At 46.4% G+C, this 27,683-nt stretch overlaps 1 protein-coding gene across 1 annotated transcript in view; it reads left to right on the top strand.

Annotated features, from left to right (window-relative positions):
* The first annotated feature begins 12,867 nt into the window (after positions 1-12,867).
* The window catches only part of Pde10a (phosphodiesterase 10A), a 459,546-nt gene continuing 444,730 nt past the window's right edge, over positions 12,868-27,683 (top strand). The window contains exon 1 of the mRNA XM_031351502.1: positions 12,868-12,988. The gene's annotated coding sequence lies outside the window, so the exon portion shown is untranslated. The remainder of the gene's footprint in view (positions 12,989-27,683) is intronic.

Genomic DNA, 27,683 nt, shown 5'->3' with positions numbered 1-27,683 from the left:
TTGAACACAAAGTAGCACCTGGATTGGGCATCGAAGTTTTTAAGAAGTTGGAAAAGGTAGCAGATCCCGAGGGCAGGGCTGGCTCTGGCGTTTACTGAGCCTCCCATGGCAGGTGCACCTACTCACGTCCAGAACAGTTTCTGTGAATTCTGTGACACACAGAGATTGGGATTCTCATTTCCAGCAGGAATACACACACACACACTCATGCACACACATGCAAGTGCACTCGCATACAGAGAGACACACAAGCACGCACATGCATGCGTACACATGCTTGCATGAGCGCACACTCTCGGACACACACTCACACACTTGTACTCGCTTCATTTGTGTAATGTCATCCCGATCTCCTGCCCCTGGTGGAGAGAGAGCACTTCTAGGAGGGGCAGAACTGGCCCAGGCCCTGAGCGGAAGGAGTCAGTGCCCAACAGGTGAGCAAGAGATGGTTGGCTCCCCAGGATGGCCCAGCAGAGGGAAGGGCACTGTTGACAGTAGAGATGTGAGGAAGCCGGGCAAAGTGCGAGAATGTCAGGTATTTTATGTGGCTGTTAGTTTGCAGCTCAGGGGCTGTGGGGTACATGTACTAGAGGTCCCAAAGCCAGAGCCAGCTGGATGAGGAAGCAGGGACAAGAGAAGTCATCTCCACTGCTGCCTTCTACTTTCTAGCTTCATTTTCAATGTGTCCTGCCAGGTGGGCTGCATGCCCGGGCTCCTGAGCATGACATGGCCACGGAAGTGAATAACCTCACCTTGAGTAACCTTTCCTCAGTTTCCCACATCCTTTCTGTGTCCCCCCAGAATAGCTCCGAGTCCTCATTTTAGTTATCATGGAGAAGCTAGTGGAGACAAATCAAGGAAAGTTTCCCAGTCAGAGGGACCCAGGTTCCTCTCAGCTCTCTGGTCCTTTTCCTTGCAGAGGCTCTTAGAGGGGAGGGGACAGCCTTAGAGTCTTCAGGGCGCAGCCTCCTCACTGTGCAGAGGAGGAAGACAAAGCCCAGGAAGAGACTGATCTCTTCCAGAGGGAAGTCTGGAGTTACAGGCAGCAAAGGACCAAACGGTTTCCCCAATTTTCAGTTAAATGCACTTTCTTCTCATTGTTTTGAAAGGGAAAGGCTTCAACTGCAGAGGTCAAATGGTGGACAGTTGCTGGGAAAGATGGGCTGATGGACAGATGGTAGATGGTGCAGATGGAGGATGGATGGCCATAGGTGGGGGATGGGTAAATAAGTGGATGGATAACAGGTAAGTAGGTTAGAGATAAGTGACAGAGCAAGGCTGGCTACCTACACGGTACCTGATGGACAGACAGATGCCTCATAGGTGACAGGAGATTGATAGATATCTAAATGACGGGTACTAGAGAGGTACAAAATAGACAGCAAATGTGTAGAGAAAGTATATTTGTCTGTGAGGAGAAGCTATTCATATCTGACCTCAAACCTATTAGGTAATTTTGAAAAATATTCTACCCCCATTTTATGGGAAAATAAAAGCATAATCACATCAACATGATCGTAAGTTTGCAAGAGATAAGCACGGACAGGGGCCGGAGAGATGATTCCATGGCTGGCAGCACTTGTTCTTGCAGAGAATCTGGGTTTGGTTTCCAGTGCCCGCATAGTGGTTCACAGCCATCCTTAACTCTAGTTCTTAGGGTCTAATGCCTTTCTCTGACCTTTGTGAATAATACACACACACACACACACACACACACACACACACACACACAGAGAGAGAGAGAGAGAGAGAGAGAGAGAGAGGCAAACCACACACACATACAATTAAATCAATAAATCTAAAAATAAATAATAAAAAAAGAACACAATAGAATGAGAACAGAAAACGGGTGTTGTTTCCAGTGCATTCAGTTGTAAAATCACCAGGCTAGAGACCTACATGTTCAATTTTAAGTTTACCACACTCCAGGGCACCTGAGAAAAATCAGCCCTCAGACACTAGTCACATCAACTCCGTGAACCAAGTTACTAAATATTTTAAAGTTTATGCATCATATCTGTATGTATATATATGTATGTGCATGTATGTGGATATGCATATATGTACTTACAGCCCTGTCGGACTGCTTCTAGGCTAAGAGGGAACACACTCAGAACCAGTGAGCATCGCTAATAGCCATAGCCCAGAGCCTAGCTTCTGCTTCCATTGAAAGCAATCAGCGACCTTGTGAGAAATAGCTGATTCCAAGGCTGGACAAAGCAGATACCAGCGGATCTGGATCATCTATGCCAGGGAGTCAAGAAGTGTCAGCAGTAGTCATGGGACACACCATGAGGATACTGGCGTAGTTTGCATATGTTCTCACTGGCCCTTTTAGTGGGTCAGATAGCGCTAACAAAAAATAGCAACATAAAGGTACAGAACACTAGAAGCAGGAATGAGTGGTTTTGCTGTGCTGACTATACTAATCAATAGTCTATAAACCATTGGATGAGCAAGAGGAAGGTTTTTCTTCACAGAGGGGCTCATGGGCAGAAAGAGCTGAGCTCTAAAGTCACCAATGGTGATGGACCATGCAGAAATCACCCATGGATGCCACTTCAAGAAGGAAGGAGACAAGAAGGGGTGAGACATTTACTTCACTGTTTCACTACTTAATAGGTTGGTTGCTAGTTACAAGTAAATAAAAAAAGAAAACCATACTGATTGGAATCGATCCTGCCAGCCAATAGGGACCAGATGGACTCTAGCACCTACAAACATTCTGCACACAACACCCGTCCAAACCTCCGTTAGTGCTCAGCTGAGTCACACAGCCTGGACCCAATCATGAGGAAGCAGCAATCCACCCACATCCAGAGTGATGTATGAAAAGTTGGGGGAGGGCCATTCTTTAAAAAAAAAAAAATCAGGTTATAAAAGACACACCAAGATTCCATAAATTGTCCAGGATGAGACTGTCTAGGAAGTAGGGCGCCCTATTCCCTAGGAACTAGGGCAGAGCTCTGAGAGAGGTTCTTGTATTAATGGACCAACAGGAGTGCAGGCAGATGAGATAAAAGTGCCATTTGAAGGGGATTAGTTCACTAGTGATGACAAGAAACAGCATGTATGAAAATACCTTAGGAAACACACTCTGAAGTTAGGGGGCTTAAAGGCCAAGAGGGGGTAGAACTCACACTGAAGGGATTCAAAAGCATGGCATAGGCTGAAGCAGAGGGGCACTAACGAGAGGCAAATTGACTTTTGTTTTCTGACTTCTCTGTAAAGTTTGTAGTATATTGAATTTAAAAGCATGAGATCTATAGATGAGCATTATTAGCATATGCTCATAATTAGCATAATAAGCTATGGTACTTCTGGAAAATAGACATACTCTAATTAATGTTTCTGGAATTGTGTGATTGATTTAGAATCTGAACACAACTCACAACCACACTATCTTCCCCCACCCCCACAACAGGAACCACTTACAGGATGTGACCTGTGTGTAGCGGATCAGAATGGTTGTCAACCTGACAGGGCCTGGAGTCACTGGGAGACAAGGTCCTGGGCATACTTGTGAGGCGTGATCTTGTTTAGGTGAGCTGTTGGGAAGAGCCACAAACACCCATTGTTCTGTGTTTCTCTGCAGGTGTGCTTCGATGTGAGTGAACATCTTCTCCAAGCTTCTGGAGCCAGGACTTCGCAAGATGGACTCCAACTAGGAGCTGACGTAAACCCTCCTCCCTTAAGTCACTTCTGACAGGGTATATGGGAACAGGAAAAACAAACATGGTAGACAGCCTATCTCTCTCATATATAAGGGCATTCGGGACCCTAAGATAATCCTTCAATGATTTAATGTTCCTTCTGGCTCTTGGGATCAGCGATTAGACTCTGAATCTTTATTTTCAGGCTCATCCCAATTACATGAACAGCTGCCTTGGGCATTCCACGACCTGGATCTTTGTTCAGGTACTGGGATTGCTGTGTTCAGCTAGTGAGTAGAACGTGACATCCCAGTCTGTATTGTGAGACTGTGGCAGATGTCCAAGGCTGTAAAAGTTATGAGGAACAAAAACTTAGTCCTATGGTTTGGAGTCAGGGAAGTCTAAGGCCAGCAGAGGAGCTTCTCCTGGGGTCCTGGCTGCTGCTTTGATATGGCGATCGACACACGGGTTGAACCCTTCCTGAGGAGATGTATTTAGACCCTAGCATGGGGAGTACTACTTCTCCTGGAAAAGGTTTCTGTGGGAACAATCTTTTGTCAATCGACTTCACCTTTGCTTGTGTTTTCTATTCTGTTCCTTCCAAGGACTGGAATGAGCACATTTATCTGAAGGTTTTTTCTTCTCAGAATAGCAAAAACCTGGAAGTACTCTTCCAAGAAAAAAGGAAAAGGATGGAGTCTGGCCCTGGGAAGCAGCTCTTGTGCCAAAGCCAAGTGTTCCTCGTGTCAGAAGTCCCACAGCCTCAGGACTTTTATCTCGAGGGTGTGGTTGGGTCCCATGCATTTTGAAATCAGTGGCCTGGGGGATGAAGAAGCAGGCAGACCATGAAGGGGGATAGTGGAAGCCAGAGGAAGCTGGTTCTACACGCTACTCAGGGATGCCCTGGTCCTTAGAGGCTAACGGAAATAGGCTCAGCCAACCGCATTACCCCTACAGTGCCCTCAAGTTGGATCCATATGTGATCTTGGCAGGAGAAAGCGTGGCTAGAGTGACAGGGAAGGTCCTTGTTCTCACAAAGACTGATCACCACTGTGAAAGTCACCAGCCATTCCCGATTATACATCCATCTGTTGAATCTGTGTCAAGTTCCTCTGATTTGGCTCTGCTGCGGTTGAGACGAGAACTCAAATTCCCAAAGATACAAGAGGACAACAGCCTTTGAGCCTCATGCCAGCATCCTGGGTGAAGAGCCAGTGGGGGAGTGAGTCTGTTCCCACTGAAGCCAACTTAATTCAGGTCCTGTCTAGGGAAGCAGGAAGTGCATTTGTGGCCCGGAAATCTTTCCCTTTCTGGTCTCCACATGCTGTAACCACACATGGTGGGTTCTGCTCCGACCCCCAAAGATTCTTCCTTTGGCTGTTCTTGTCAACTGTCTCCTAAACCATCCAGTATTTTTTTTTTCTGTTCCCTCAAATATATAAGACAGCATTTTATCTCTTTCTTAAAATCCTACAAAACCTCAAAATACAATCCCACTCCCCACAAACGGCCCAGAGGTCCCATGGTCTCTTCAACCTTCACTTCAACAGTTGACTCCAGGTGGCTGAGTGCAACTACTCCCTCCCAGCCAGCTGCTGGCCAGGCTCTGGGCCACTGTGCCCTGCCTCTATGCCATCCATGGCATGCCTGTGTAACCCAACCCAGAGGCAGTCCCCAAAAACGTTACCTGCTGGCCTTCCTCGTTCCCTGTGGCTAGACTTACAGGCAGGTCAATGGTTGCCTGCTGTGGGTACTGGGAACCAAACTCAGGCCCTCTGTACAAGCAGTACATACTCTCAACCTCTGAGCCATCTCCCCAGCCCATATACTTATGTTTAATGTTGGGGACTACAGACTTAAAAAAAAAAAAAAAGGATACTTACCGTCCTTGAGCTTGCCTGCGTTTGTGTGTATGGCGGGGGTAAGGACTTCTGTAGAGATCCAGTAGTTTTTAATAATTATAAGCAAAGGCAAAAATGCATGATGTCAGAGAGATTTTGATTTAGAGCTAGCCAGGTACTTCAGTGAACAAGACACATAAGTAAGGTGTGGAGGGACACCAGACAAAGAGTTCTGGGGGAGGAGGAGGACAGTCGTGGGGCGATGCTTCAGCCCTTGGATGACAGTCAGCAGCTGGGAAGCCCTGCCTGTAAGGAGGCCTGTGTGACTCAAGGGAGACCCAACACCCAACAGAAACTCAAGAGAGGGAAAGCTTGTTTTACTCATGTGGATGTAACCAGGAGGGGATGGCATGTCTGGAGGACCAACTCATGGTGGCACCAGGCTGGCTGCTCACATCTCAGGATCGAGACTAGAGCTCTGCTTTCTTTGAATTTTTATTTAGCCTGGGACTGCAGTCTGTGGGATGGTGCCTCTCACCTTTGGAGAGAATTTTTTTCTAATCTTTTTAATCTCTCTGAATGACCCTCCCAGGCACCCCTTGCTGGTACCCTCATGTTTCTTAATACAGTCAAATAGTCAGTGGAAATTAAGCACTAATCTGTGTCTTGTCAACTTACTACCCAAAAGCATCACTTTCATTTGTTTGTTTATTATTGTTTTTGCTTTGTTCTTTTAAAAAAATTATATTTATTTATTTACATACCAAACACTGCTCCCTCCTGACTCCCCCCTCACAGAGGCACTCCCCTATCTCCTTCTCCTCTGAGAGGGTGCCCCCACCCTGGGTATCTTCCTACCCTGGCACAGCAAGTCTCTGCCAGAGTAGGTACATCCTCTCGCACTGAGGCCACACAAGGCAGATCTGCTGGGGAATGGATTCCACAGACAGGCCACAACTTTAGAAAGACCCTCTGCTCCAGTTGTTGGGGAGCCCACATGGGGTCTGCTACATAGGTGCTGGAGACCTCGTTCCAGCCTGTGGGTGTGTTCTTTGATTGGTGGCTCAGTCTCTGAGAACCCTCAAGAATCCAGGTTAGTTGACTCTGTTGGTTCCTCCTGTGGGCTTCCCATCCCCTTTGGACTGTCAGTCCTTCCCCCAGCTCTTCCATAAGAGTCTCCTACTTCCGTCCAATGTTGGATTGCAGGTCTCAGTCAGCTGTTGGGTGGAGCCTCTCAGAGGACAGTTAAGCTAGGCTCCTGTATTAGTCAAGGTTTCTATTCCTGCACAACATCATGACCAAGAAGCAAGTTGGGGAGGAAAGGGTTTATTCAGCTTACACTTCCACATTGCTGTTGATCACCAGAGGAAGTCAGGACTGGAACTCAAGCAGGTCAGGAAGCAGGAGCTGATGCAGAGGCCATGGAGGGATGTTCTTTACTGACTTGCTTCCCCTGGCTTGCTCAGCCTGCTCTCTTATAGAACCCAAGACTTCCAGCCCAGGGATGGCACCACCCACAAGGGGCAATTGAGAAAATGCCCCACAGCTGGATCTCATGGAGGCACTTCCCCAACTGAAGCTCCCTTCTCTGTGATAACTCCAGCCTGTGTCAAGTTGACACACAAAACCAGTACAGCTCCTGTCTGCAGTATCATTAATCAACTCCTTCTTTTAAAGTTCCATGCTTGTAACAATGCTGGATGCATTTTGTTCATCTCTAAGAGTTGCCTTAACAGTTTCAATACTATTTTAAAATCCAAGATTAAAGTTTGCTCTGATTCTAAAACAATCTGTTAACCGTGAGTACCTGAAAAGTCAAGAATCAAGCCATGTGCTTTCTTTATGCAAAGATACAGAGTAAACATTTTTGTTTTGTTTTGTTTTTCTTTTTTTTTAAAGATTTATTTATTTATTAATTCTATGTAAGTACATTGTAGCTGTCTTCAGACATCTCAGAAGAGGGCGTCAGATCCTATTACCGATGGTTGTGAGCCACCATGTGGTTGCTGGGATTTGAACTCAGGACCTTCGGAAGAGCAGTCAGTGCTCTGAACCTCTGAGCCATCTCTCCAGCCCCCAGAGTAAACATTTTTAGTAGGAAAGAGGAGAATGGGAACCCAGAAAGGAAAGATCAGGCCAAAGGAAGATCAAAACCTAAGAGAGCAAACACCAAATTTTGTAGCTCCCTGTTTGGCATTGGGGACTCACGGCGACATCATCTGTGCTCCAGCAACCTGGGATGTCTCTGCCTCTTCGGCTCTGCTTTCTGCAGCACACATTGCCTGACTCTCAAGTCAGCTCTACTCTGGGCTTAAGGCTCTCCTTGGTGGATGTCCTCCATAGTTCTGGCATCTTCAAGATCTTGGTGTCCCCATTACAACTTAGCCTTCACTTCCGTGATTCCAGGAACTGGCTGTTTAGAGCCTCCATCCAGAGAATCCAGCCCTGCCATGTTTCCTGACTGCATCTTCCAGGAGTTTGGTGCAAACCTCTTAGACCCCATAACTCCTGCATTTTTTTTCATGCCTATAAAACTGGAACCATATGCCTGCCACCGTCAAGTTCTCCTGTCAGATCAGAACATAGTTTCACCCTTTAGACCATGGCTGCAAAAGATGCAGAGTGACTGGAAGGTTGACCATGAGAAAGTATTTTCATCGGCCTGGTCCTTTTCTGCTCAGGCTTTCGCCTTGTAGGGGTAGGTCTGCTGCTGCTAGATATTCGAATGCTATAGACTAGCCTCCAAGATCTGGTTGCCCCTTGAGGAGATCCTCACATATAACAGCTTTTGTTGTGTAAACCTTGCCCTTACCCCAAGTTATCCCTGATTGGTTAAGAGAGATGCTTACAACCTGGGCTGGGAAGAAGAGAGGGCATTGAGCAAAGGTTCCTGGTTTTGGGGTCTCAGGAGAAACCAAGAGGGAGAGAGGAGGGAGAAAAAAAGAAGTCTCCATGGGGTATGTGGATTGTAAACTCATGGCCCCCAGGGCTGGCTTGGTGGAGTAGGAGCAGGCCAGGTAGTCCCTGGCAAGTGATACCGTGGGCGTACTGACTGGGAAGTAGACAAAAGACCACAGAGAGCTGATATCTGCATAGCTCTAGTGATCTTAAGGCTTATTATAAATTGAAAAACATTTCCGTCTTTTATTTGGAAACTTTATGGTCTAAGTGAGGTAACCCCTCCCCCACAAATAGCATTTACTACAACACAGCTTCAAGTAAACTTGCATTTTTATATCCTTCAGCTTCTTGATTGGTCAGTCTTACCCTCAAGGCACAACTCCTACTTTTCTTGAGGCCAGTGTAGCTTTCTCTTCAATTGTGATAATCTCTTTAGTATGTGTAACCACTATGTATCCACCCTCTACTTCAATCAGACTCAGAGTCAAACCACATCTCCACCCTTGTAAATCTGTAAATGCAGTGAGTGCAAACTGCACCACAATCTAAATGTTGCATTGAACTGGAATTTCCTCCAAACAACTTAGAATATTGTTTTAGAAATCAGACTCACTCAGATTTTTAAGACACGTATAGATAGACCCAGAGGATTTCCCAGAATGTGACTCTCTGAATTAGGGTTTTACTGCTGTGAACAGGCACCATGACCAAGGTGAGTCTTATCAGGACACCATTTAATTGGGGCTGGCTCACAGGTTCAGAGATTCAGTCCATTATCATCAAGGTGGGAGCATGGCAGCATCCAGGCAGGCATGGTGCAGGAGGAGCTGAGAGTTCTACATCTTCATTTGAAGGGTGTTAGGAGAAGACTGGCTCCCAGGCAGCTAGGATGAGGGTCTTTAAAGCCCAAGACCACAGTGACACACCTACTCCAACAAGGCCACACCTCCTAATAGTGCTACTCCCTGGGCCAACCATACGCAAACTGTCATAGTGACACAACAGCTTTTAGCCCAGTTCCCAGCAGAGTGTTAATGTACCCTCTGAAACTTCATGAGGACTGGCTACTTTCCACTGGCATCTGAGCTTACACCAGAACCACCCAGTCAGCTCTGTCTATAGGGTTTGAGGTTTCCCCAGCAAGCATCTGTAAAAACTTCCACATTCTTCCCACAGACCAGTTCTCAATCCTAACAACCATAATGCCAGGCTGATCTTAGCCACAACCCCACCTCTCAGCATCCGTGTTTCTATACCGGTTAGTTTCCTGGTTATTGGGAAGTATAACCAAACACCATAAATACCTTTTAAAAGACCGCATAAGAAGGATTTATTCTGTCCCATAATTCAGAGAAATCAGTCCATTACAGTGGTATGGTGGCAGGAGGGACTTGGCCTGTGGGGCCATCCAGGGAGTAACATGATGCTCTCAGTTTTCATTCTTTTCCTTCTTGCTCAGTCTGGGATGTCTGCTCCTGAGATGGTGCTCTCCAGGGCAGGTTTTATTGCTGATTCTATTAATCCCTTTCTGGAAACACCATCTCAAAAATTCCCAAAGGTTTACCTTACTAATATCCTGGGTGTTTATTAATCAAATCAAGTTGATAAAAATTAACTATCACAGTTGGAGGCATGAAGATGGACAGGTTAAAAAGTGGAGTGGCCACAGGGTTTTGTAGAACCTCCTAGGATCCTGGCTGCTGCTGGACTGGGGAGAGCCATGGATGACTCAGCTGAGGATTGGTATGATCTTGCATTTTTCTCGGTGGTCATGGTTTCTACATTGAGCGTAGCATGGAGGTGGAGCGTCAGAAGAGTAACAGCACCAGCTTGGAGATGACTCAGAGGTGCTGGAGGTTTGGAGAGGGTGGTGCAAGGTCTCTGCAGCCTGACACGTTCAAGGCTGAGGGGATAGATGGAATGGGGTGATAGGAAAGAGAGATCAATCTCACTACAGTGGTTTGGCCTATGGTTAACAAGGAGCAAGCTGCTTCTACTTGTTAACATGGGAATGCCATGGGGCCATCATGGCTGCAGTGAAGTGGAATTTGGTGGTTTTGAGACTTTACTATGGGCACACAAGGGGAGCTTGTGGTTCACCTGAGTCGTGGGCTCAGAGGGGAAAATCTGTGCTAAATGTAATAGCAAGACGTATTTTAAGGCTATCAGGCAGGGTGAATACCTTACCTCAGAGGCAATGGAAAGCAAAGGGGGGGTGTCTATGAATGGTTCTGGAACACCTCATCATCAGGGAGTAGGGGAGACAAGGGGAACATGCAAGGCGCTAGACAGGGCCTCATGTCCAAGCTAAGGGTAGGCTAGTCACAGAGGCAGGGCAGGAGGACAGTGCGTTCTAGGCACTGATGCACCAGAGGACAGAAAGATGGCATGGCTGATGGAGAAGAGGCTGGTGCTGACACAAGGGAACAGAGAGCATTGCTTAATAGCAGCAGGCCCAGGAAAGCGCTTCCTGGATGGTCCAGAGCAGGGTGAGCAGAGAGCAGCCAGAGAGTGTCCCATAAAGGCACCCACCTGCCTGCTCTGTCCTTTCTCTGTATGACTGGAAGGGCCCACGTGGTGCCTGAGAAGGGCTCTGTGCTGGCACAGGGGTTGGAATGTCACTGGTGATCTTTGATGACTAGGGCAGAGAAGACATTCTCCTTACCCACTGCCTCCTTTCCTAGCCATTGACCATGCCTGGCTTAGAACAGGCTATGCAGGTAGCTCCCCTATCCTGGGCTCCTCTTTCCCCAGCTATCCCAGCCATGCCCATAATAAACGGCCCAGGTTCACTTCAAAACCATGATATCCCTGCCTCTCCATGGGATGCATTAATGAAACTCCTCTGTGTGCTGGGCACCTGCATTTTTAGCTTCTTGACTCAGAAGCTTGTTCAGTGCATGGGGTCACAGCCAAGGATGCAGGTGGTGATCCCCTGCCTGTGCGGTCTTGGGTAGGCCTCCAGCTACAGCAGTCACTGGTGACTAGGTATTCTTCAAGTACTGACCTCCTGTGGAGAAGTCCAGCTTAAGCACTCTGGCACCTTCATAGCACCTTCACACCGCACTCCCTCCTTTATGGGGTCCAGCGCTCTTGGGCACTCAGGTGGGGAGGGACTAGGTCTTTAGCCATCAGCAACACCCCAGTGACTAATAATCTTGCGCCATGTGGTAATTGTCACTGTCCCGATTGCAGAAAATCCCTTGTCAAAGATTCTACTTGGGATTGGGAGCTCCACTGTGTACAGATTCTCAATTCAGCGGCTCGGCTTGAGTTTTGCCAATGCCAGCCTCATAGGGAGGGAATAAACCAGAAGGGATCGGAGGGGAGGGAGATGGCAAGGCCTTTGGCCTCCTTGGGGTTTGTGGTTTGCAGTCTCTGTGTGCCTGGGCAAGGGTGCCAGCCACCTCGCGGGAAGAGCGCCCCCTGTGCTAGCTACGCCTCCACGGACCTGGTGGTCCCAGAGCGTGCAGTCATCCATCCATTCATTGCGACTCCCAGAGCCAAGGCCCCATGACTCTAGCCGAATCTATGAATGGGAAGAAAAAAAAAATCATCATCTATTTCCACTCTCTGCTTGCCGCCCCCTGCCTCCCTTCCCGCCGAGCCAGCCCGACGTGAAGTGAAGGCGGGGTGGGGGTGGGGGCGGCGAAGGGGGCGTGGGGGTGTGTGAGAGCGGGTGCAAGTCTGGCTGGAGACTGTACTATTTATATACGCCGGGGCTCCAGGACAAAGAGGGCATATCCGAGTCACCCCCCTTCTGCAGCCCCAGCATCGCCCCAATCCGCTCCTCCGTGGCTTTGATTTCACTCCCTCCTCCCCCGCGGGCTGGCAGGTGCGGGGGTGGGAGCCGTCTCCGCGGGAGCAGCGTCGCCAAGGTCCGGCTGCTGACGTCCGAGCCTCTGCTCCTGTCAATGAACAGCAGCCGCCGCCTGGGGACTGCTCTGGCAACGAGGCTGCAGACGTCATCGCCTCCTGTTGGACGCGGGGAGGGGGGGCCTGTCCAAGCATCAGCGTCGCTGGCTTAAAGGAAAACTCTCTAAGTTCCAGCAGCAGGGGAGAGTGGCTCTTCAGAGCACACGCAGCCCCCCAACTCCGCCCCCATGTCAAGTGCACGCGGGCACACGGGTTGGACACTTGACCACGCACCCCCACACACGCGTGTGCACACATATGCACACTCGTACACACACACTACTTCTAGGTGTGTGAGTCTAAAGTTGCTTCCGTCGAGAGGCTGAGCTGAGGTGGACCAGTCTTCATTGGTGCCTAGAAAGCTTTCCCGAGGACCCCAGAAAGGAAGGCGGGAGAGGGGAGCATTGCTCCTTCTTAGAGTTGTCTCCCCCTTTTGCGAGATGACCAGTGTGGAAACTCCAAGTACCCGAAGCCCTTGGAATACTGCTGCATGGAGCATATTCGAGCGTCTTGGACAGGACCTGGACTTGGGCCACCGGGTTTGGCAACTTGTTTTGAGCAGCCCTGGATGGAGCCTGGACCCACCTTTCCCAGAGACTTATCTCCACCACTCCGATTTGAATTTGTGAACTGGCAATGAAGCAGATAGGAGTTTTGTACTGGAGGATACTTTGGCGGGTAAGTTGATAATTTTTTTTTTTTTAAATCTAACATTAGCCACTGAGAGTCCAAAGGGGTTTAAAAAGAAAGAAAAAGAAACAAAAGAAGAGAAAACTTATCTCTGCAAGCTTTCAAGCAGTAAGAAAATGTTTCTGTGTGTGTGTGTGTGTGTGTGTGTGTGTGTGCGCGCGCGCGCGCGCGCGTGCGCGCGCGCCTTGAGAGCAGTATGTCAGGGTTTGTGGATGTGACAGGGTGAGCGGGGTGAGGAGTGTAAGCGAGAAGCACCGGACTTTACAAAGCTTAGCAGGAAAGATGGGAGAGAGCCTGCAGCCAAGCCCAATGCCAAGCGACAGCCTGGAGCTCATCACTCAGGATTCCTGGAGTTTCTGAGCTGCAAGTTCCAGAGTAGACTGCGTCCCAGCTGCAAACCGCAGTGGCTCCCTAGCCAGACCTGCAGGTGCCTCTTGAGGTGGCGCAGAGAAGGGCTGTCAAGCGCCTCAACCTCCTCCCTTCTTCCTACTGCCAGTCTCCGGTCCTCAGTAGGGACAGATCTCCCTGCACCGGCCATTCCTGCCTCTTGTCCATTCCTCTACCCCAGTCTCTTTTGCAAGATATCACATGATGCCACAAAGGAGGAGCAGGTCCTGCATCCTTAGAGTCTGAAAGCATTTCTGTTGCCTTCTGTGGCTTTTATTTTATTTTATTTGGCAATCCATTGAAACCACATCCCAACCATCCCGACCAAACACTCCCGATGTGGCTGTTTCCCCACAGCCCCACACAGGCTCCTCATAGCCAGGCAGGACCAGGACTCCTAAGAGGGTGGTGGTGGTGGACCCCACCCAGGCCCCCTCCCACCTTAGCAGACCTCTGAAGTATCTGAGGAACCTCTTGGGTTTTGATTTCTCCTCTCAGCTCACCCTTTTAGTAGAAGGAAAAGGAGGAAGGAGAGGAGAGAGAGAGAGAGAGAGAGAGAGAGAGAGAGAGAGAGAGAGAGAGAGAGAGAGAGAGAGAGAGAAGAGAGGGCCACACTGATGGAAGCAATCCTGGGGGTTCTGCTCAAGTCCCTGCCTCTCCTGCCTGCCTTCCAGATCCCTGCCTGTCTTTCGGCAGCAATTTCTTTCCATCTCTCTCCCTGGCCTCTTTTCCCCACCCCTTTCCTCTCCACCTAACCCCACCTTCACTCTCCTCTCCGAGAGGGGAGGGCCAGGGGGAGGGGAAAAGAAAACCCCCAAACCCCAGGCCCTAGGCAGAGATGTCGAAGAAGCGCAAAGCCCTCGAGGGTGGAGGAGGTGGAGGAGAACCCCAGCTCCCAGAGGAGGAACCCACTGCCTGGTTTGGGGGCAGCAGCGAGGAGCCAGGTAGGGGGAGGGGGAGGAGACAGAGGACTGAGCACATGCGGAGAGCTTTGGAGCTGAGATGCTCCACAGGAATGCCCCAATCTTTAGAGCAACTGGGTAGACTTATCCACAGAAGGGAAATTGGGGGTGGGGTGGAGAGGAGCTGACTAGGCCAGTGCTCGAGACCCAGATCCCTGAGAACTTGGAGCACACTGGGGGGAGAAGCTGGGAGGCAAGTGAAGGATGCAGGAGGGGCCAGGAAGGGCCGACTGAGGATGCTGTGGCCATCTCCCATTCCTGCTTGCCTTGTTGTCTGTGAAGATCCTATTCTGTGTATGTATGGCCTGTGTTGGTGCCTGTGCAGGACTCTGTCTGGAGGGAGGGGTGCTGGTGCTATCCTCTAGTGCCTGTTGCCGATGGGGACAGCAGGGAGGGCCCATATCTTCTTCCATGCTTCTCCAATCCAGGGATGTTGAGGGTTGCGTCATGAGGAATCTTCATCCTCTGCACAGGCAGGGCCTCGGGTCCTCCTGAAGTTGGAGGTGAGGGTTTAGCAGATGGATTGGTACATTTCATTTCAAGGGGAGATGGAGAAGGCAAGCAGTTGGGTTTGTCTCTGCATGGAATGACACCAGAGAAAAAGTAAAGATGAAAATTTCCTATGTAACAAAAGTGATACTTGGGATCTCTGATTTCCACACAAAGGAAACCTAGACAGACACCTTTTATTTCACTTAAAGCATTCTGGATTTGGTTAAAAGGAGGCCCAGATGATGGAGTGAAGCCTTTCCCCAGCTGTAGGGATAGATACATGAAAAGGAGGGCTCATGAGCTTTTGTTGTTGGGTAAGCTTTAGAAGATCAGGTGGTGAGGAGACTCATGGGATGATGTGTCCCAGGTGGCTGGGCAGGCATGAGGAGCTGTTCTGCTTGCCTGCTTTCTTCTCTGCAGCCAGCCCCATGGTCTTGCTGGAGGCAGGCTCCCAAGAGGCAGAGCATCAGATGGCTGGTGTCTCCAAGATGGAGTCCTTGGTTCATCTCCTGCGTTGTCACAAGGGACATGGGGTTACAAAGTCCGTCTCGCAGAGAATGTGGAGCCTTGTGTGCACTTGGAACCTTTGCAAGGCTCTGGCACATTGAGAAGCCAAGGGTTGAGATGTAGCTCTCTCTTGCACGCTGCAGTTGAGTGTTAGTGAAAGTTGATCTCAATCCTGCGTGGTTGCCACAAAAGAGGTGGTCTCTAATGACTATGCACTTTTTCATGGTTTATTGCTCAGTTATTATTGTAGGACAAACCAAAGCACTGCTTATATTAATCTTGTTGGGTATTTGGGTAATTGGTAAGAACTTTAAATATTGCTGATGGGTTTCAGTGGCTGGAGTTTTTCCATTGTAAGAAGGGAATGATTGCATACTACCATGGTGTCTGGCCGATTTATCAACTCTCTATGCAGTATCATTTTTGACTTAGGTTTGCTGTGGGGCAAGAACTAAAGTCTATGTGAAATGACCTCACTATCATGGTAATAACAATCGGGGTATATGTCCTGTTACTTTCATAATTAATGAACTCATGACTCCCAGTTCTAAGAAAAGAGACAAGAATTACATTTTAACAAATGTTTCCCTTTGTGTGTGTGTGTGTGTGTGTGTGTGTGTGTGAGTTAATAGAATAAAACAACAACAAACCCATGCTCCTAGCCATGAATAATTCCTACATTTCCCAGATGATGGTGCTCTACAGGGAACATATGGAAAGTCACAATGGCTAACACTATGTACACAGGTGAGGTGCTCCTCTTGCAGAGAAGGTGGAGCTTCGTGTGCTCTGGAACCTTTGATGACTTTACCACATTGAGAAGCCAAGGGTCAGGATGTGGCTCTCTCTGCACACAGTAGCTGAGTGTTAGTGAAATTTGATCGATCCTGCCCAGTTGCCACAAAAGAGGTGGTCTCTAATACTACGCACTTTTTCATGGTTTATTGGTCAGTTATTGTCATAGGACAAACCAAAGCATTGCTCACCTTAATTTCGTTGGGTGTATGGGTAATTGGTAAGAACTTTAGATACTGCTGATGGCCTTGTTTGAACAGCTGGAGTTTTTCCATCGTAGGGAGGGAATGATTCTATACTATGCTCATAGTATTCAGTGATTATTATCATAATTTTAAGATGCTTCACTCTTTCCTTTTTTAATGTACAAAACTCAAAGACTTTGCTGTGTACCTTTGTACTTGTCGAATCACAACTCTACTTGAAGAGTGTCTACTAAAACTGAGCTCAAGAAACCTTTAAGGATGTGGACACTGAACTACCACATTGTGACTACTTTTGCTTGGGAGATGGAGAGTGTGGCACACAAGTCATGATACAGACCAGGAGCAGTGGAAATGTGTCTGTATGTACACAGTGTGTGACCATATGTATATATGACTATTGCTCTGACAGCTGGGGAAGGGACACTAAGTGGGTACAGGGTTTGAGTGACATGGGACCCTTGCTTGTGGGTGAGAAGCTAGGGCTATACCTTGCAGACTCCATGTTGGTTTTACTGTGTTCCTATTGGAATTCAGGCCCAAAGTGATGACTTTCTTGAAGACTAGAGAAGAGAGACCTTGCTGTCTTTGACTCCAAGGGTTTCTCTGACATTGTAATGATTGGAAAAGAAATGTGCTTGTTCATTCTGACCCTGGAAAATATAAGTATGTATTAAATTGAAGCAATGGGATGTTGGATTTTAGTGGATTTTGGTTTCAAGGTCATGTATCAGTAGGTCTACTTTATCTAAAGTTTGAAACATATCTTGGTAGGGAAGCGTGGCTTAGAGCCTTAGAACCTAACAACAAAACCCCTATGGTTCTTTTGTGTGTCTTTACCTAGAGTGCATGCTGAGTGTGTGGTTTCCCCCAGCCCTCCCCCCCAGCCTCTAGTAGATGTTTGATCCAAGTCCTGTGTGGATTCCTACTCCTTGGAAGTTTCTTAGGAGTATGAAGTTAGAGTCACATTGGGTCATTGGGTATACACTCCGGTAATTTGCTTTTCTTACCATCCTTGATAAATTTATCTTGATAATTGGTTAAATGAAGCATACCACAGATTTGTCTGGACATATATTGTGGTGTCTATTAAGTTTTTTCATCTATGGACATGTGTATGTGACTATATAAAATCATACTCACAGGTGCTGGAGAAATGGCTTATTGGTTAAGAACACTGGCTAATCTTCCAAAGGACCTGGGTTCAATTCCCAGCACTACATTACAGTTTACTGTAACTCCAGTCCCAAGGGATCCAATGCCCTCCTGTGGCTTCTGAGGGTACTAAGCATACATTTAGTGCCCCAATAGGATCCAAATCTAGCATATGCGCTATGGTACTTTTGGAAAATATTCACATATAATGTTTATCTTAGTGATTTAGAGAAGTTTGATTCGAAATCGAATGATGTTAGCAATTATTTTTTTGTTTTCTTTTTGTTACGCCTAATCTTTGCTGCCAGTTTGAAACATCTGGGAAGAGGAAACCTCAGCTGAAGAACTGCCTCCCTCAGATTGGCCAGCGGGCATGTTTATAAGGCATTTTCTTAATTGGTAGTTGATGCAGGAGGGCCCAGCCCACTGTAGGTGATACCCTCCATAGGTGGGCGGATCTGGGCTGCCTTAGGAAGGTAGGTGAGCAAAGCCACAGCTTCTGATTCCCTCCATGACCTTATGCCAGTTCCTGCCTCCAAGATTTTGCCTTGATTTCTTACCCTGACCTTCCCTCATTGATGGACTGTGACCTGAGAGTTGTAGGCTGAGATAGACCTCGCCCTTTCAAGTCACGTACAGTTATGGCTCATTTACCGCAGCAATGGAAAGCCAACTGGGACACTCTTGTTTTTACTTTTCTCCATTGCTATGGACTTAAACATAAGAGTACGTCATACATGGCAGATGCCTGTGAAGCTAATGGGAATGTTGAAGCCAGTATGCAAATTATCTATTGATCTTTGAAGAACAGACTTCATTTTTTCCTATTCTTGTCCTGTTTGTTTCCTGTGAGTTTCTTTTCATGGTGTTATAATTTCTTTAGGAACTTTGGTTTAATCACTAGATGTAATCACTGGCTACTCTTCACTGACACCACCCTGAACCCCATTTTCTTCACGTACCCTCCAGATATCTGCTCTCAGCCCCTGTAAGTTCTGTCAGGTTTATGACCCCTCTCACTGCGCCTCAGCCCGATGGCTACCTATGCCTTTGCTGTACTGTCTTCACATCCCAACCACCATTTCTTCTGAGATGGCTGATGGGCATAAAATAATCTCAGTTGTTGTATAACATTAAATTCGTCTCACAAGTGTTTAAAAGATAGACAGCTTCCCCCTTAGATGAGATTGGTTCATATATGAGGTAGCTAAGCTTTCTGGCCTTGTGTTCTTGGTGTCTGGAGCCAGGTATGGGGCAGTGCTGGTCAGAGGTACACGGAGTGGCGTGGGAAGGTCCTGTTTATAGTTTTCACTCCTGGAACCATGTTGATATTGTTCGTTCATGACTTCGTGGGAAGATACTCCATTGTATCTCGAATCAAATGACAGAATTAAGTGGATGGTTTCCTATAAGGGAGCATGTCAGTGATATCAGAATACGGTAAACTTGATGACTTCTGCATAATGGTCATGGGTGATTGGTTTGGGGCAGTCTAGAGACTACTGATGTGGTAGGTAGAATCAATTTGATACCTCAAAAACTAGTTAAAAGCGACTGTGTTGATAGTTAACTGATTTACATCTACACTCCCCTAACAGCTGGGCTTGTACTTCCCACATATGAATATTCTTGATAGAATCAATAGAATTAAGAACATTGACAACTTTTTATATGTTATGAAAAATACTCTTTTCATAATATATAAACATGAATGACTCGTGATCATTCCAAGGCTTATGTTAATGATAACTGTCAAAACATACATCTTATATAGTTAGAGGACAGAGCTGTTTGGGTGTCTTTAATGCTTGGTACACAGTGTGAAGGAGGTTGACATCTGGAGGGTCAAAGATGGTGTAGGAGGGAGATGGGTTTGGGGAAAACAGCAGAGTGTGAAATGGAATGGAGAATACACCTCTACTCTTGGATTTGACTCCCTCCCTGAGCTTTTTAATCAAAATGACTTTTATCTGAAAGATTAAAGGCGCCTTTCTGTCCCCTAGTCCCCCCTACCCGTGAACTTTGAGTTTGAGTTAGACAACCTTACTGGTAGATGTCTTTGAGTGTAACTGTGGTATGGGAAGGTAGGGTAAAGCACAAGTGCAGTCTAGTGTAAACAGTAACTCATAGAGAAGCCAATGACGAGCCCCTGTGAGGTGAGCAAAGGGTGTTCTCTACAGACTAACACATCTGAAGGGCTGGTAGCTGGGTAGACAGTGTCTGTATAGGACCAGCTCTGGACATCCTGGGGCTGTAGCAGAGCCATCTTTTGATGCACAGTCTACTCTAAGGCAACCTGAGAGTTTGAGATCCTCAGAGCTCTCCTGACAGACAGCTGCCCCTCCCCTCCAGGGCAGAACAGCCTTGGGAACAAACAGGAAGGTTATGTAACAATGCTGCCTTCTCGCCCTTCTGTGGCCAGATTGAATAATACAAAGAGAACATTTGCTCCTCAGGTAAGCAGAAATTAGCTTCACCTGCTTAGCTGGAGGAGCACACTTAATAAAGAACTGTTCAGCCATTAAAAAAAAAAATCCAGTTAAGGGCATGATGACTTTAGCTTTTCTTCCCTGACCAATATGAGGTAGCAGTCATAATGACCAGCATAGAAGAATGCACAGAGAGATGCAGGATGATCTCCAGTCTTGCCCAAAAGTCAACCACACTGATGTAGTCAAAGACCATATAGTATGGCACCCTACACCATAGAAGTCTATGTAGGTGACACGTTATTGAAACATGGGCATCTTCTCCACTTTTCCCCTTCACTCCATTTTATTCACTTGTATGTATTTCAGAATTTATCAGCATATTCAGATCTACTTTGTTTTCATATATATTTATATATTATATATTACATAATACATATGTATATATATTTAGATTACTTTATTTTATGCATTTGAGTGTTTTGCTTGCATGGATGCATGTATGCCCACAATGGCTTGCAGAGGCCAGAAGAGAGCCTCAGATCCCCTAGTACTGGATTTACAGACAGTTGTGAGCTGCCGTGGGGGTGCTAGAAACCTAACCCAGGTCCTCTGCAAGAGCAGCAAGTACTTTTAACCGCCGAGCCTTCTCTCTGCCTGACCTTTGTTTTAAAAAAAAATTGTCTGCAAAGTATTCCATGCTATAGCAATCTATAACTGATTTAATTAAACATTTAAAAATGATACTCAAGATAATAGCACTTTGCTTTAATAAATAATGTAGTAAGCAAGCGGGGAATACTTGTTGAATGGCTAAATGAATCTCTTTAGAGTCCTGGATATGGGCTGTAGCTCACAGATGTGATCCCTGTGTTAACTTGTCTGAAGGCCAGTTCACTCCCATCAGCCCACCTATGGTGTCAGAACTGGGGTACCAGGCAAAGAGCCCCTCAAACCAGTGGATAAAATATTCAAAATATAAAGTCTTTGCTGAAAGGAGATTACATCTACAAATACTTTTTTAAAAGATATTTTAACGTGTTTGAGTTTTTGCTTGCATGTTTTGTCTGTGAAATCTGTGCATGCAGTGCCCAAAGAAGCCAGAAGAGGGGGTCATATCCCTGGAAGTGGCCTTACCGGTTGGTTGCGAGCCACCTTGAGGGTGCTGGGAATCTATGACTTCGTGGGAATGGAACCTGGCTCCCCTACAGGAACATCTAGTGCTCTTGGCACCTGAGTCATCTCTCCTGTCCCTACCAGAGGGTTTTGTAGACCACAGGATGATTTAATGTCTATTCTCTATCTAAAGTGGGTGCAGGGATCATTGCTGTGGTGGCTAATGATGATTATCAACCTGATTGAATTGAGAGAACCTGGGGACTAATAAAGCATATTTTGAGTGAGTCTGTGATGACATCTCCAGAGAAAATTAACCAAGGTAGGAGAAGATTCATCCTAAATCAGGTGGCTCGGTCCCACAGGCTGGTGACCCAGAGAGAGTAAGAGGCACATGATAGACCAACACTTTCTTTTAACCATCAGTTTTTAGTTTTGTTTGCTTGCTTGTTTGTTTGAGATAGGATTCGTGCTTCTTGCTTTTCCTTGACCCAAGCTAGGGTCATCTGGGAAGAGGCAATCTCAGCTGGGAAAAGTGTCTCCATGAGATTGGCTCATAGGTGAGTCTGTGGGACATTTTCTTGATTAATGATTAATGTGGGAGGGCCCAGCTCACTGTGGTCAGTGCCAGTGCTGGACAGGTGGTAGTGAGTTATAGAAAAAGCAGGCTAAGCAAGCCATGGGAATGAGCCTGTCAGCAGCTCTCTTCCATAGCTTCTGGACCCATTCCTACCTCCAGGTTCCTGCCTTGAGTTCCTGCCCTGACTTCCATTACATTGGACTGTAACTTGTAAGATGAAATAAACATCCACAAGTTGCTTTTGGTCATGGTGTTTATCACAGCAATGGAAAGAAAACCAGGTCAGGGTCTTGTGTGGCCCAGACTGAACTTAAATTTCCTATATAGCTGAGGATGGTCTTGAACTCACGACCCTCTGCCCTTCACCTCTTAAGTGCTGGGATTACAGTAATGTGCCACCATACCTGGCTCTGTCTAGTATTAAATCAGTTGTTGGCAGATTTTATTCTTGAGACAAATTCCAGATGTGGCTCACACACCCCAGATGTTTTTCAATTTGGGTAAAGGACCTTATAATGAACTAGATAGTTTTCCCTAATAGGTGTCAGCACAGATGGCCTCGGTTGACAGATACAGCAAAGATCTCTCCCTGCTGCATAGAGCGTGGTCCTTTTGCGTGTGGTACTCATACTGTTGACTTCTGGGAAGGATGCTGGACTGTCCCTGAGGCTGAAAGTGGGGAAGGGCTTGGGTGACCCTGTCTGGGCAGTTGCATCTCCTCTCGGAGAGAACCCTTCCGATTTAAGAATCTTTGCTCAGGAAAGCCCAGAGTTTATTCAGGACAGGACAAATCTTTTGTCTTTCCCTGTGTTGTGACTTTGAATTCTATCCATCTCTTTGAGGTGCTCGTGGATAGGGAATCATTTGCTGGTCTCTTTTGTGGCTAACCTAGGCCAACTGGGAAGAAGAGCTAAAAAGGACAAGAGTGTCTTTATGTCATTCCTCGCTTGCATGTGGCAAGTCTCATGCTTAGGTGACGGAGTCTGTGAAGGTCGAGGGGCCTCCAGTCATCTTAGTTTATATAGCAGTGTACCACATGAAGCAACTCTCTTTGTCAGGACTAGAAGGCTAAATGCTGGAAGCTTCAGAGGCCTCTCACATCTAGGAGTTTGGTTGCTGTGGATGTCTGGAGACAAAGCACGGAGGGACCCTGGCTGGCAGGTGGTAGATGAAGTTTCAGAGCCCAGGAATGAGGTCATCTCCTATGTGCTCATTGGGGTGTGGTACAAACGGTGGACTCCTGGGAGACCCCAAGGCCTTGGGTAAGCCAGAACAAATTCTTAAATGTCTTTGACCAAGCTCTGCTAACTGAACCATTGTAGCCTGTAGTGGTTCCTGTCTAGTTTACTGAGGTAGATATTCACAGGCATGTTGCCCACAAGTCTGCAGGCACTTGGGTCCTGGAATTCTTTTCAAAATGTTAGCAAGGGTTTGAGGGTCTCTGGGTTCCCAGAATATGCTACTCAAGGCAGTTTCCCTCCTCCAGGCGCCTGCAAGCCCCCAACCTTGAACTGTTCTTCCATCGTATTTCCCCTTTGCTTGAAGTCAACTGGAGTATCTCGACGGAAGTCGTATCAGTCTTCTGTCTGTCACTTGGTGTCACCACTGACTTGGGATTTCAGCAGAGAATATGGGACATCGTTCCTTACCTTTCCAGCCTCACTTTGGCCAAGAGATTTCAGTGTCTCGGCCTATTAAAAAAAAAAAAAACTATGGATTTTAAATGATAAAATGATAACAAATATGCCCATGCAAAAATAACAAAGAATAGAGTCTGTTGTAGCTTTATAAGTGTCTAAATGTGTATTGGATAGAAAATTTGCCATAAGACACAGGAAAACCATCTCTACTTGGCTGACAATGTGTTAGTTTAATATATAATCATCTTAGCCTAATATCACCCCTAAAGCCCTCATCGTCCAGTTCCGGTCCAGTGTCTTACCTATTTGCTTTCTAAGACCACTGTAATTGTCTGGAATTAGGTGCAGTTGAGGCTCAGGTACAGGTTATTCAGTCGTGACGTCGTGACGTCATGACGTCAGAGAGACAGTGCCAAGCAGGGCAAGACTAGGTCTGTCATCACAGCCTTGCTTAGTAATCATTTAATAATTAAATAGTCTGACCCAAGCATGAAGACCTGAGCTCAGATCTCTGGCAGCCATGCAAAAAGCTGTCTATGACTAGATGTCACCATCACCCAAGGCATGTGGAAATACGAGGATTGCTGGTGCTTGCTGGCCACCCTCCAAACCAATGCGTTCTAGTTCAGCGAGAGGCCTTGTCTCAAAGGGATGAGATGGACCACACTACCAGAGGGCACCTGGTATAGTTCTCTGGCACCCACAGTAGCTCACACAGGTGCACATATCCACACACATGTGTACAAACACATACACATAAACATACATAAGAGGACAATCATCTTCCGTTAGGTGGCAATTGGTTTACAGGACAGATAATTTTAAAGTGAACATGTTATTTTTTTGTTAAGCAATCATGTTATTGAAGAAAAAAAAAAAACCCATCTCCCAGTTATCAAAGAAGATGAATTACAGAAACAAACAGACAAAAACTGACCCCAAAGCAACACCAACAATAAAAGCCCACAACAAACTTCAAGGCAAGACCATGTTACTACATCCACAGGCCTAATCTGCTATAGCTGTGGCGGGTGTCATCCTCTGTCTTTGGGCTTGGGGAATGGCCCAGTAGATTCCCAGCACCGGTTTAGAAAGCTAGGAACGTGGTACATGCTTGCAATCCCCCTGCCAGGGAGGTGGAGACAGGTGAATCCCTCAGGGATCAACGTTATTAGCCTAATCTGAGAGCACCAGAAACTTTGCTGCATCCAAAAACAGATGAATGGTACCCAGCGTTGTCTCTGGCCTGGGCACATGTGTGTGCACACGTGTGCACCTGCCTGCACATGCACCTTCTATCTTGCCTGGTTTAGCTAGGTAGGCCTTGGGGACATCTACCTGATTTTCCCCTGCAATGTCCTCAGATCTAGGCGTTCGGGAATACACGATCAGTATTTACTTAAACAAACAAACAAACAAATTTCAGTTAATAAATGCATTGCTTAGAGTTCAACCAGCTTAGTGAAATTTCCTTTTTAGCCCCTTCTCCCCGACTTCATTCAAACAATAGACTTGGGAATCTTTAGAGACCTTGGCTGCAGAACATTTTCAGACTCAATCAGGGTATTCAAATTCTAGGTAGCAGCCTATTTGTGGGTCTTGCAGTCACATTTAAAAATAATCTTTAGCTGGGCGGTGGTGGCACACGCCTTTAATCCCAGCACTTGGGAGGCAGAGGCAGGTGGATTTCTGAGTTCGAGGCCAGCCTGGTCTACAGAGTGAGTTCCAGGACAGCCAGGGCTACACAGAGAAACCCTGTCTCAAAAAAACAAAACAAAAGAAAAACAACAAAAAAATCTTTAACTGTATTTTGAAACACTGAATGGGGTGGAAAGGAGAGGAGGGAAAGAGGAAGGAATGGGGAAGGGGAGGGTTAGTGAGGGGAAAGAGGGAGATGGGCTGTGCTAAGTGTTAACACTTAACTATGTGAATAACACCTTTACAGTAATTTCAAAAAGCCATAACTCCCCACCCCATCCAAGTACAAGAGTCGTGGGCTAGATACTTTTTTTTTTGGATATTAACGTCACAGTTTGGGGACGTAGCAGTGGCAGAATAATGGTGGCTTCTCTGTAGAAATGACTGCATGAAAAACTTGAGTCAAATCTTGTTTGGTTAATATCTATATTTTAAAACACTATAAAAGTCCCTGCAGCCTGGGCCCGTGTCTTCTGATTCCCGGGGTGGATGCCAGCGCCTGGTGTTGGTGTCTGGCATCTGACCATGTGTCTTTTAAGCACACACAGGGCTCCATCCAGTCAATCTTCCTATAATGAGCACCAGGCTAGGTGCCCTACAAATATCTCTTCGTTTTAATGATCCTTGGAGGGATGGAACAGAGGAGGGTAGAACACAAGGGTGTTCCCAGACACCACAAAGCTTAGTCCACACCACAAAGTCCCCCTCTAGGCTGCAGGTACCAGAGCCACGGCAACCAGTGTTCAGTACAGATTGTTCCCCATGTCCTCACGGAGTGAGGGGCATGCTCTTCTTTCTAACATCAATTTTATACTCTCAAAAAAAAAGTTTTCACACCTAATTCACAATCTTTATTCCAATGTGCTTGGGGAATAATTATGTTTTATTTTTTCTTTGAGTGAGATTCTTTGGGGCTCGCAGTGTGTAGCTTTTCTTCTCACCCCCTCACGCTCCAGGAGGCCAGAGCGTGGCGTGTATTATTTCTGCCTTCGTTGCTCTGTGTCAGGTGTCAGTTCTTATTAAATAGTTCAGCGTATTTAAATTAAGCTGGAAAACGTGCAGAAGTACATATAGTTCTTTAGCTTTTCTCCCATCAAGAGTGAAATCTGACTGGTGCAGATTAGAGCTAGAGGCTCAATAATGAAAGCAATTAGTAAAAAAACCTGGGGCTGTCCGTGTGCCGATTTGCTAAACTAAATCCGAATTATCTTTGGGGATGCCCCCAGTACTCTGTGCTGCTTCAACTCTTAGGCCTGATTCTTTAAAATTTTTTTTCTTTGATCATTTTATAAAAAGGCTTTTATTTATTAAATTCTGTTAAAAACATAATGCTTGTCTGTGTCATTGTATGGCTTTGCTCATACCAATGCAGTACCTATGAAAACCAGAAGAGGGCATCAGATCCTCTTGAGCAGAGTTACGGGCCATTGGGAGCCACCAGAATGGGTACCAGGAATCAAATTTGGGTCTACTACAAGAGCAGTATGCATTCCTAATGGCTCACCCATCTCTCAAGCCCCATTTCTCCTTTATAAAAATTGAGAAGCAATGGATTTCTCTTGTTTTGCCTCATCTGCTCCCACCTTAGGTAACAATTACCTGAATAACTTGCTTCTTTAATTGGCAAAGCACCGCAAACAAGGGACTGAATTTGGAAGGGAGACGGAAGAGGAAACAAAGACCTCAACCCCAGAGTCTCACGGGAGAGAAAGTAAGGCAGGACTTTGTTTTCCCAGCTCGTAGGAATTTTTTGTCTTCGTGGGAAGATAAGAATGTACGTACAATTTTCTGAGGAACCTCCAGACTGATTTCCAGAGTGGTTGTACCAGCTTGCAATCCCACCAGCAATGGAGGAGTGTTCTTCTTCCTCCACATCCTCGCCAGCATCTGTTGTCACCTGAGTTTTTGATCTTAGCTATTCTGACTGGTGTGAGGTAGAATTTTAGGGTTGTTTTGATTTGCATTTCCCTGATGACTAAGGATATTGAATATTTCTTTAGGTGCCTCTTGGCCACTAGAGTTTCCTCAGTTGAGAATTCTTTGTTTATCTCTGTACTCCATTTTTTTAATAGGGTTATTTGTTTCTCTGGAGTCTAACTTCTTGAGTTCTTTGTATACATTGGATATTAGCCCTCTATAAGATACAGGGTTGGTAAAGATCTTTTCCCAATTTGTTGCTTGCTGTTTTGTCCTATTGACAGTGTCTTTTGCCTTACAGGAGTTTTGCAACTTTATGAGGTCCCATTTGTTGATTGCTGATCTTAGAGCATAAGTCATTGGTATTCTGTTCAGGAAATTTTCCCCTGTGCCTATGTGTTCCAGGCTTTCCCCCAGTCTCTCTTCTATTAGATTCAGTGTATCTGGTTTTACGTGGAGGTCCTTGATCCACTTGGACTTGAGCTTTGTAGAGGGAGATAGGAATTCTTCTACACATTGCATTCTTCTACACGTTGACCCCCAGTTGAGCCAGCACCACTTGTTGAAAATGCTGTCTTTTTTCCACTGGATGGTTTTAGCTTCTTTGTCAAAGATCAAGTGACCATAGGTAGGTGGGTTCATTTCTGGGTCTTCAATTCTATTCCATTGATCTACCTGCTGGTCACTGTATAATACAATGCAGTTTTTATCACTATTGCTCTGTAGTTCATCTTGAGGTCAGGGATGGTGATTTCCCCAGATGTTCTTTTATTGTTGAGAATAGTTCGTGGTATTCTGGTTT

The sequence above is a fragment of the Mastomys coucha genome, unplaced genomic scaffold (assembly GCF_008632895.1).
Source record: "Mastomys coucha isolate ucsf_1 unplaced genomic scaffold, UCSF_Mcou_1 pScaffold5, whole genome shotgun sequence".
Classification (NCBI taxonomy): Eukaryota; Metazoa; Chordata; class Mammalia; order Rodentia; family Muridae; genus Mastomys; species Mastomys coucha.
The sequence above is the reverse complement of the archived record's forward strand: the minus strand, read 5'-3'. Positions and strand labels throughout refer to the sequence as shown.